Source organism: Ursus americanus, chromosome X, assembly GCF_024610735.1.
Source record: "Ursus americanus isolate L20-20 chromosome X, mUrsAme1.1.p, whole genome shotgun sequence".
Classification (NCBI taxonomy): Eukaryota; Metazoa; Chordata; class Mammalia; order Carnivora; family Ursidae; genus Ursus; species Ursus americanus.
Genome location: NC_142164.1, coordinates 36,796,864 through 36,808,821, shown reverse-complemented (window position 1 = coordinate 36,808,821; position 11,958 = coordinate 36,796,864).

Here is an 11,958-nt window from a genome sequence, read left to right as displayed (position 1 = left end):
TTGAATATGGTGCTAGCTGTGGGATTTTCATAGATGGCCTTTGAGATGTTGAGGTATGTCCTCTCTAAACCTACATGAATTGATGTTGTACTTTGTCAAATTCTTTTTCTGCATCTATTGAAAGGATCATATGGTTTTTATCCTTTCTTTTATTAATGTCATGTATCACACTGATTGATTTGTGAATATTGAACTGCCCTTGCAACCCAGGAATAATTTCCACATGATCGTGGTGAATGATTTTTTAAAATATATTATTGGATTTGGTTTGCTAATGTTTTGCTGAGGATTTTTGCATCTATGTTCATATGACATATTTCTTATAGTTTTCTTCTTTGGGGCTGTCTTTATCTGGTTTTGGTATCAGAGTAATGTTGGCCTCATAGAATGAATTTGGAAGTTTTCCCTCCTTTTCTATTTTTTGTAATAGTTTGAAAAGAATAGGTATTAACTCTTCTTTAAATGTTTGGTAGACAGCTGAGTAATATTCCATGAATACCCACCATTTGCATCAATATGGATGGAACTGGAGGGGATTATGCTGAGTGAAGTAAGTCAGGCAGAGAAAGACAATTTTTATATGGTTTCACTCATATGTGGAACGTAAGGAATAGCATGGAGGACATTAAGGGAAAGAAGGGAAAATTGAAGGGAGGGGAATTAGAGGGGGAGACGAACCATGAGAGACTATGGACTCTGGGAAACAATCTGAGGGTTTCAGAGGGGAGGTGGGTGGGGGGATGGGGTAGCCTGGTGATGGGTATTAAGGAGGGCACATGTTGCAATGAGCAATGGGTGTTATATGCAAATAATGAATCACTGAACACTACATCAAAAACTAGGGCGCCTGGGTGGTGCAGTCGTTAAGCGTCTGCCTTCGGCTCAGGGTGTGATCCCGGCGTTCTGGGATCGAGCCCCACATCAGGTTCCTCTGCTAGGAGCCTGCTTCTTCCTCTCCCACTCCCCCTGCTTCTGTTCCCTCTCTCACTGGCTGTCTCTGTCAAATAAATAAATAAAATCTTAAAAAAAAATAATGATGTACTCTACGGTGACTAACATAACACAATAAAAAATGAATTAAAAAAAGTTTGGTAGAATTCACCTGTGGAGATGGCTGGTCCTTGACTTTTGTTTGTTGGGAGTTTTTTTTTTTATTATGGATTCAATTTCATTGGTAGTAAATGGTCTTTTCAAGTTTTCTATTTCTTCCTGATTCAATTTTAGGAGGTTATATGTTTCTAGGAATTTATCCGTTTCTTCTAGGTTGTCCAATTTGTTCACATATAATTTTTCATAATATTCCTTATAATCTTTTGTATTTCTGTGGTGTTGGTTATTATTTATCCTCATTGACTTGATATCATTTATTTGGGTCCTTTCTTTTTCTTGATGAGTCTGGCTTGGTTTTTATCAATTTTGTCGATCTTTTCAATGAACAAGCTCCTGGTTTCATTTATCTCTTATGTTGTTTTTTAGATTCTCTTTTGTTTATTTCTGCTTTAATCTTTATTATATTCTTCCTCCTACTGGATTTTTTTTGTTTTTTTCCTTTTCTAGCTGCGTTAGGTATAAAATTAGGTTGTTTATTTGAGATTTTTGTTGTTTCTTGAGGTAGGCCTGTATTGCTATAAACTTCCCTCTTAGAACAGCTTTTGCTGTATCCCAAAGATTTTGGACCATTGTGTTTTCATATTCCTTTGTCTCCATGTATTTTTTTTAATTTCTTCTTTGATTCCTTGGTTGACCCATTTATTATTTAGTAGCATGTTATTTTACCTCCGTGTTTTTGTGTGTTTTTCCAGATTTTCTCTTGTGGCTGATTTCTAGTTTTATAGGATTGTGGTCAGTAAAGGTGCCTGGTATGACTTCAATCTTTTTTTAATTTGTTGAGACTTGTTTTGTGGGATAATATGTGATCTATTCTGGAGAATGTTCCACATGTACTTGAAAAGAACATGCATTCTGCTGTTTTAGGATAGAATGTTCTGAATATATGTGCTAAGTCCATATGGTCCAGTGTGTCATTCAGAGCCACTGTTTTCTTGTTGATTTTCTGTTTGGATGATCTATCCACTGATATAAGTGGGATGGTAAAGTCCCCGTACTATTACTGTGTTACTATTGATTACTTCCTTTATGTTCGTTATTAGCTGCCTTGTGTGTATGACTGCTTCCATGCTGGGCGCATAAATATTTACAATTGTCTTATCTTCTTGTTGGATTGTTCCCTTTATGATAATATAGTGTCCTTCTTTGTCTCTTGTTACAGTCTTTGTTTTAAAGTCTATTTTGTTCAATATAAGTATTGCCACCCTGGTTTTCTTTTTACTTCCATTTGCATGATAAATGCTTTTCTACCCCTTTACTTTCAACCTGCATGTGCCTTTAGGTCTGAAATGAGTCTCTTGTATACAGAATATAGATGGATCTTGCTTTTTAAAATCCATTTCATCATCCTACTTTTTTTTTATTTGAGCACTTAGTCCATTCACATTCAAAGTAATTTTCTCAAGTTTTTATTTAAATTCCAGTTAGTTGGGGTGCCTGGGTGGCTCAGCCGCTTAAGTGTCTGCTTTCAGCTCAGGTTATGATCTCAGGGTCCTGGGATCGATCCCCGCCATTAGGCTCCCTGCTCAGCCGGGAGTCTGCTTCTCTTTCTTCCTCTGCCTCTCCCCCTTGTGCTTGAGCTCTCTCTCTGTGTCAAATAAATAAATAAAATCTTCAAAAAAATAAAATAACAATAAATAAATTTCAGTTATTTAACAGACATTGTAATATTAATTCCAGGTACACAATATAGTGATTCAACGCTTTCCACAGGAGAACATGGGTGAAGGGTGCTTTTATTAAGTTATGTGGAGAGTGTTGGCACTGTGCTGCTTCCTACAATGGTCCATGTATCTAGGCTGGGCAGCAGGGGAGGGAAATGGCACCCGCCAGCTCTTTTGTTCTTGGAGAAGTCTCCCAAGGTCCCTGCCCCTCCAGCACATGCTCTGAGATTAGTAAACAGATCTTTCTCCTGTATACCCCAGGCATTTTTCAAACTGCTGCTTCTGGGCTGTATCTCCATGGGCCTGTTTGTTGTGTTGTCTTTTTTAAGGGTCAGGCCTCAGTTTCTTACAGTCCCTGTGGCTCTCCCAGGGACAAGCCTGCTGATTTTTAAAGTTCCAGGTGTTCAGGCGTGCTGATTGTAAGGACTTGTGAAATTAGGCCCCTCTGGTTTTCAAAGCCAAATGTTACAGGGATTCATCTTCGCTATGTGAGTTCTCCGTGACTTGGGTACCTGGTGTGAGGGTCTGTTTCTCTCCTCTCTCTGTGCCTGTGGGCTCTCTCCCTCCTGAGGTTAGTCCCACTGGTCTGTTTAACTCCCAACTGTGTCTCTGCCCTTCCTACCCTCTTTGATGTGGCCTCTTCTCTATATTTAGCTGTGGACAGACTGTTCTGATAATCTTTGGTTCATTTTCTGTGTTATTTACACTGATGCGAGGGTTATCTTCCTGTATCCATGGGAAGAGGAGAGTGTAGGATCTTTCTACATCATCTTCCCTGGCAGTGTGGGGCAGTTAATATTCTGATAGAAATTTAGTGGTCCTACTGGCCTGAAGAATTGGAGGTCAAAGTTTTTGGCAACCACAGCCACTGCGAAGTGAGGGGGAAATTCCAGAAAGGACAGAGCTGGAGATGAGGAGGATTAAGTTCTGCCCAAGTTTCTAACTTAGCACTGAACCATGCATATATGAGAGAGATGCAAACCAGCCCAGCTAAATAATCAGTTGGCAGTTCAAGTTGATTTACTACCAACACAAAAGTATCAATATTCTTCAGGGGAAAATATGAGACTCTCAGAGTCTGCACAACCCAGCATTCCAAATATCCAGGTTATGATAAAAAAAACTGTTTAACAAGTGAAGAAACAGGAAAATGTCACCCAGAGGAAAAAAGATATAGGAAAACAACCGAGAGATTACCATAATGTCAGAAATAGTGGACAAGGATTCTAAAACAGCTATTACAACCATGCTTAATGAAGTGAGAAACATTTGCTTGTGATCAATATGATAGCAAATATCAGCAGAAAATATACATTGTTATCTTTTTTTTATTATGTTCAGTTAGCCAACATATTGTACATCGTTATCTTTTTAAAAACATAATGGAACAAAGGCACTTGATGTAATGGCACTGGCTGTTACATGCAACTGATGAATCACTAAATTCTACCCCTGAACTAATAATACAGTTTATGTTAACTACATTGAATTTAAATAAAGAATTTTAAAAACAAAAAACAAAAACAAAAAAGAAAAAGAAAAAAAGAAGGAAAGAAAGAAAAACAGAAAAACATAATGGGAATACCGGAATCAAAAAAAACAACATATGAAATAAAAATTCACGGGGTAGGATTAGTAGTTAAATGGAAATGAGAGGGGTAAGAATCTGTAAATTTGAAGATAGAATAATTAGATTGATCTGAAGCAAAGAGAGAAATAATATTGGAATAAAAACTCTATAAAGTTTTAGAGACTTATAGAATGACACCTAAAGTTCTAATGTAAATGTCATTGGAATCCTAGAAAGAGAGAAGAGAACGGGGCAAAATAATTGAATATATAATGGCTAAACATGTCCAAAATTTGTTGAAAAATTCTAGAAGTTCAGTGAACTTTAAGTAGGATAAATACAAATAAAACCATGCTGGACACATCATAGTAATATTTCTGGAAATCAAATGTAAAATCTTGAGGTAAATAGGAAATGATACCAAATGGAAACTGGGATCTTCAAGAATGAAAGATGATCAAGAAAAATGATAAATATCTATGTAAACATAATAGACTATTTCCTCCTAAGTTTAAAAAAATATGTTAGGATGGTTGAAAGCAAAAATTATAACACTATTTAAAGGAGACTCCAATGTATGTAAGCGTAATATCTTTAATAATGACCACAACATATAGCAGGGAGTGCATCGGGACTCAACTCATATGGCAGTAAGTTTTCTACATTCTACTAAAATTGATAAAATATTAATTATAACCCTATAGCTGTGAAAAATAAAGGATGCATATTTTAATCCCTAGAGCAACCATTAAAATTATTTAAGAGATCTACTTAGAATTCAATAGGTAATTTAAAATGTAACACTAAAAATACTCAAATGGTAAAAAAGAAAGCAGGAGCGGGAAAAAAAAGGGAAACAAACATAAAAAAATAATAAAATTGCATACTTAAATCCATGCACACCAATTAAATTAAATGCAAATGGTCCAGAAGACAGAGATTGACAGATTAGATAAAAACACAAAACTCAACTGTGATGGTTAATCTTACGTGTCTACTTGATTGGCCATAGGGTGCCCAGATTAAACATTATTTCTGGATGTGTCTGTGAGGGTGTTTCCACTTGAAATTAGTATTTGAATCAATAGACTCCGTAAAGTAAATTGTCCTCCCAGTGTGGGTGGGCGTCATCCAATCTGATAAGGGCCTGAATAGAACAAAAAGTGAAGGAAGGAGGAATTTTCCTTTTTTTTTTTGCCCTGCCTTACTGCTTGAGTTGGGACATTTTATTTTATTTATTTATTTTTCTATTGAAGTATAGCTGACACACAAGAATACATTAGTTTCTGGTATACAATACAGTGACTCAACAACTCTGTATGTTACGCTATGCTCACCACAAGTATAGATAAACTCTTTCACCATAAAATGCTATTACAATACCATTGACTATATTCCTTATGTTGTATCTTTTATCCCTGTGACTTATTCATTCCATAACTGGAAGCCTGCATCTCCCATTCCCCTTTCCCCATTTTGTCTGTCCCTTTCTTCCCTCCCTCTGGCAGCCATCAGTTTGTTCTCTGTAATTATGGGTATGTTTCTGCTTTTTGTTTATTTATTCATTTGTTTTGTTTAGATTTCACATATAAGTGAAATCATATGATATTTGTCTTTCTCTGTCTGATTTATTTCACTTAGTGTAATACCCTCTAGGTCCATCCATGTTGTTGCAAATGACAAGATTTCATCCTTTTAAATGGCTGAGTAATATTCCTCTGTGTGTGTGTGTGTGTGTGTGTGTGTGTGTGTGTGTGTGTGTGTAGCACAACTTCTTTATACATTCAGCTATTGATGGACACTTGGGTTGCTTCCATATCTTGGCTATTTTAAATAATGCTGCAATAAACATACCAGTGCGTATGTCTTTTGAAATTAGTGTATTTGTTTTCTTTTGGTAAATACCCAGTAGTGGAATTACTGGATCATATGGTATTTCTATTTTTAATTTTTTGAGGAACCTCTATCTTGTTTTCCACAGTAGCTGCACCAAATTTACCTTCCTACCAACATTGCGCGAGGGGTCCTTTTTCTCTACATCCTTGTCAACACCTGTGACTTCTTGTCTTTTTTATTTTAGTCATTCTGACAGGTGTAAGGTGATATCTCACTGTGGTTTTGATTTGCATTTCCCTGATGATTAGTAACATTGAACATATTTTCATATGTCTGTTGGCCATCTGTGTGTCTATTTCGAAAAGAATGTCTATTCAGGTCCTCTGCACATTTTTAATTGGATTACGTGGTGGTTTTGGTGTTGAGTTATATAAGTTCTTTATTTATTTTGGATATTAACCCCTCATCATTTCAAGTATCTTCTCCCATTCAGTAGGTTGCCTTTTTGTTTTCCTGATGGTTTCTTTCACTGTGCAGAAGTTTGTATTTTGATATAGTCCCAATGGTTTATTTTTGCTTTTGTTTCCCTTGCTTCAGGAGACATAGCTAGAAAAAATGTTTCTAGGCTGATGTCAAAGAAGTTACTGCCTATATTTTCTAGGAGTTTTATGGTTTCAGATCTCACATTTGAGTCTTTAATTCATTTTGAGTTTATTTTTGTGTATGGTGTAAGAAAGTTTTTTTGCATGTAGCCGTCCAGTTTTCCCAGTATCGTTTGTTGAAGAGACTATCTTTTTCCCATTGTATATTTTTGCTTCTTTTGTTGCAGATTAATTGACCATATAAGTGTGAGTTTATTTCTGGGCTCTCTATTCTGTTTCACTGATGTTTGTGTCTATTCTTGTGCCAGTACCACGCCATTTGAATTATTACAGGTTTATAGTATACGTTGCAAACTGTGATTGTGATACTTCCAGTATCGGTCTTCTTTCTCAAGATTCCTTTGCCTACTCGGGGTCTTTTGCGTTTCTATACAAATTTTAGGATACTTTGCTTTAGTTCTGTGAAAAACGCTATTGCTATTTTGATAGGGATTGCATTAAATCTGTAAATTGCTTTGGATACTATGGACATTTTAATAATATTAATTCTTTCAGTTCATGAGCATGGGCTGTCTTTCCATTTGTTTGTGTTGTCTTCAGTTTCTTTCATCAGTGTTTTATAGTTTTCAGAGCACAGGTCTTTCACCTCCTTGGTTGAATTAATTCCTATGTATTTTCTTCATCTTGGTGCATTTATAAATGAAATTGTTTTTCTTAATTTCTCTTTCTGCTACTTCAATATTGGTGTATAGAAATGCAACTGATTTCTATGTATTTATTTTGTGCTCTACAACTTTATTTAATTAATTTATTACTTCTAATATGTATTTTTTGTGGAGTCTTTATGGTTTTCTATGTATAGTATCATGTCATCTGCATCAACTCAATCAACTTCTTCCTTACCAACGTAGATGCCTCTTATTTCTTTTTGTTGTCTGATTGCTATGGCTAAGCCATCCAGTACTATGATGAATAAAAGTGGTGAGAGTGGACATCTTTGTCTTGCTCCTGATTTTAGAGGAAAGAGCTGGGATATTTTATCTCATCTTCTCTGATCCTCAAACCAGGATTTACGTCATTGGCTGCTTTTGTTCTCAGGCCTTTGGACTCAGACTGAATTAGACCATCAGCTTTAGTCGGTGTCCAGCTTGCAAATGGTAGCTTGTGGGACTTCTCAGCCTCTATAATTGCATGAGCCTGTTCTTCATAATAAATATATATTATATTTTTATGTAATATAAATTATGATATATATAAATATACAGACACACATATAACCTGCATACACAGACATATCTCTGTATCCTACTGATTTTGTTTCTCTGAAGAAGCCTGACTTATACATCAACTATATACTCTATATGAAACCCACTTTAAGTATAAAGAAATGCATAGGTTAAAAAGTAAAAGCATAGAATATGATATACCATGGAAACACTAAAAAAAAAGCTAGACTAGTGATATTAATATTAGATAAAGTACATTATCGGAGATAATGAAAGACATTTTATAATTATGAAGGAGACATTTCTCCCTGAACATACAACATTTTAAAATTCGAGAAACAAACTAAGGGTTGTGAAAAGGGAGGTGTGGGGGGATGGGGTAACTGGGTGATGGGTATTAAGGAGGGCACGTGATGTGATGAGCACTGGGTGTTATACACAACTAATGAATCACTGAACACTACATCAAAAACTAATGATGTACTATATGTTGGCTAATTGAATTTAAATTTAAAAAAATAAATAAATAGGGGTGCCTGGGTGGCTCAATCGGTTTCGTGTCTGCCTTTGGCTCAGGTCATTATCCCAGGGTCCTGTGATTGGTCCCAGCATTGGGCTCTCTGCTTGGCAGGAAGTCTGATTTCCCTCTCTTTCTGCCTGGCACTCCCCCTGCTTGTGCTCTCTCTCTCTCTCTGTCAAATAAATAAATATATCTTTTAAAAAATAAATAAATCTTTAAAAAATGAAAAAATAAAATGTGTATGTATCTAGCAAAAGAACTTCAAATATTTGAGCAAAAACTGATTAAAAAAAGGAGAAATAGACAAATCTACAATTACTGTTGAACACTTCACTCCTCACTCAGCACCCAGTAGAACAATTATACAGAAAATCAGTAAGAACACAGAGGACCAGAATACACTATCAACAATTTGATCTAATTTCCATTTATAAAACACTTTACCCAACAACAGGGGAATGATACATCTTTTTCAAGTGCATATGGAACATACACCAAGAGAAAGCATATTATTTAGCACAAAACAAACCTTAAGAAATTTAACAGAATAGAAATAATGATCCTAACAGAATCAAACTAAAATTCGATAACAAAGATATCTAGAAAGTCTCCAAATACTCATAAATGACAGAAAATACTTCTATATAATTGATAGGTGAAAAAGGAACTCTCAAGGGAAATTTTTAAAAATATTCTGAACTGAATAAATGAAAATAAAAATACAACATGTCATAGCTGTGGGATGCCATTGAAGCATCTCTTAGAAGGAAATTCATAGGAGTTAATGCTTATACTGGAAATAGGTAAGATCTAAAACCAAAAATCCCAACTTCCACTTTATGAAACTAGGAAAAGAAGATAAAATTAAACCCAATGGAAGCATAAGAAAGAAATGATAAAAAAAATAAAATAAGCCCAGAAATCAATGAAATTAACAAAAAAAGCATGAGAAAATCAATTAAACCAAAACCAGTTCATTGACAAGATCGATAAAATTGACAAACCTCTGGCCAGATTGACCAACACAGAAAGAGGGAAGACACAAATGATCAATATCAGTCATGAACAAGGGAATCTCACCACAGGACCTACAGGCATGAAAACGAAAATAAAAGAACACCGTAAAAACCTTTAATTCTGCAACTTAGATAAAATGGACCTTGAGTAGTCCTATATTCATTAAAGAATTGAGTATACAGTTAGTGCATAATCTAGGGTGGTCACAGGGAATTTATTAAGAAAGGATTACATTACAGGGGTGGCTACTACAAGTCCTTTTGTTATTCCTCTCTTACTCAAGAACTGACATTTTGCTAACTAGTGGGTTGTACATCAAATCTTTTTTATTGGTGAAACTAATGCCATATTGTTATGATGAATGCTAGAAATGGGATTTTATTTGTAAAATGAAAAGTATTCAATATAGGGGCACCTGGGTGGCCCAGTTGATTAAGTGTCAGACTCTTGATTATGGCTCAGGTCATGATCTCAGGGTCCTGAGATTGAGTCCCATGTTGGGCTCCGTGCTGGACGTGGAATTTTGTTAGGATTCTCTCTGTCCCTCTCCCTCTATTCCACCCTGCCACCACTTCACGGTCTCTCTCTATCTCTCTAAAATAAAGAGTATTCAGGGGCATCTGGGTGGCTCAGTTGGTTGGGCAGCTGCCTTCGGCTCAGGTCATGCTCTCAGGGTCCTGGGATCTAGGACTGTGTCAGGCTCCCTGTTCAGTGAGGAGTCTGCTTCTCTCTCTCCCTCTGCTGCTCTCCCCGCTTGTGCTCTGCCTTTCTTTCCCTCAAATAAAAAAATAAAATAAAATAAGTAAAAAGTATTCAATATATGTGGATTGGTTAGGAGACACTCCATATCTTCACATGAACAGGTTGTAAGACTACTCCAAGGGTTTTACCCTATACTCCATAGAATAACACTAGTGAATTGATCCCCAATGGGTCCTGTGCTCTGCCATTAGTTTAGAGGATTTCTGACTGTATGAAGCTAATGAGAAAACTATGTACTGTATCTTCCATAAGGATGTGCTCAGAGCACTTAAAAGGACAGAGATCTGGGACTTCATCAAGCTTATAGAAGGGGTTTTATGATGAGCTGTACTTACTTTGCTAATGAATAATGTCTGTATGAGGCAAAATTTTATTTTATTATTCTTTAAAATTATTTAAAGATTTTATTTATTTGAGAGAGTGAGTGGGCGAGAGAGCACAAGCAGGGGGAGAAGCAGGCTCTCCACTGAGCAGGGAGCCTGATGTGGGGCTCGATCCCAGGACTCCGGAATCAGGACCTGAGCTGAAGGCAGATGCTTAATGGGCTGAGCCACCTGGGTGCCCCGAGGCAGAACTTTATATAAGCTTTTGTTTTTTATTGTAATCTTGTAGTGAGACCCCAGAGGAGTAGCTGAAGCTTACCACCTCAGACTTCTTTGCCAGCTATCACTATATACCAAATCATAGATGTACATTACCAAGTGACTTAGGTCAGTTTGCATTAGCTAGGTATTGTGCTAAGCATTTTTTGTTCATTAACTCCTTTACTTCTCAAAGCAAAGCTAGGGGACAGGAACAAGTCATATGACAAAACGGTAAGGTGAGTAAGGGGAGGCTCAGAGAGATAAGTGACTTACCCAAAGTTATACAGCAAGGTCAGGGATTCAGGCTGTCTGATTTCAGTGTTGGTGTTTTAACGACTCCACTCCATTCCACTACCTGCTGTTTTTTTAAAATTTAATTTAATTAATTATTTTTTTTGAGAGAGAGAGCAGGGGAAGGGGCAGAGTGGGAGAGATAGAGACAAGTAGGGCTGAGAGCGGAGCCCGACCAGGGCTCGATTTCACGACCCTGAGATCATGACCTGAGCCAAAACCAAGAGTTGGATGCTTAACCAACTCAGCCACCCAGGTGCCCGCCCCCCACTACCTGATGTTTTTAATCATCTCCTTGGAATATACAAAGTCGGATAGATGATATCAATAGGAATCAACTTTCTGTGGAGCTGAGGACAGGCTAAATTTACAGTCCCTGGTATGGGGGTTCAGTTATGGAGAGCTTAATATGGCAAGCGTGTTGACCTCAATACTCCTGATGACACTTGTGGTCAAGGTTTTTTTTTTTTTTTTTTAAAATAACACCTTTATTGAGATGTAATTTATATACCATAAAATTCATCCTTTTAAAATGTATGATTAAGTGGTTCTTAGGATTTTCAGAGGTGTGCAGTGTTTCTCTGTTAGCCCTGGTTGGGGAAATTGATTCTTCTGTAGTTGTGACATTGGTCAAATTTTGGTTAATGGCCTATTGTTTGGCCATCTCCACTGCAACAAGTCAAACCCTGAATGTTCCACCAGCTTCCTCCAGCCTTGGTCTTTGTGGAAGTCATTCAAAGGAGCATTTAGGGTGGCTCCCTGAAACCTGAGCATTTTTT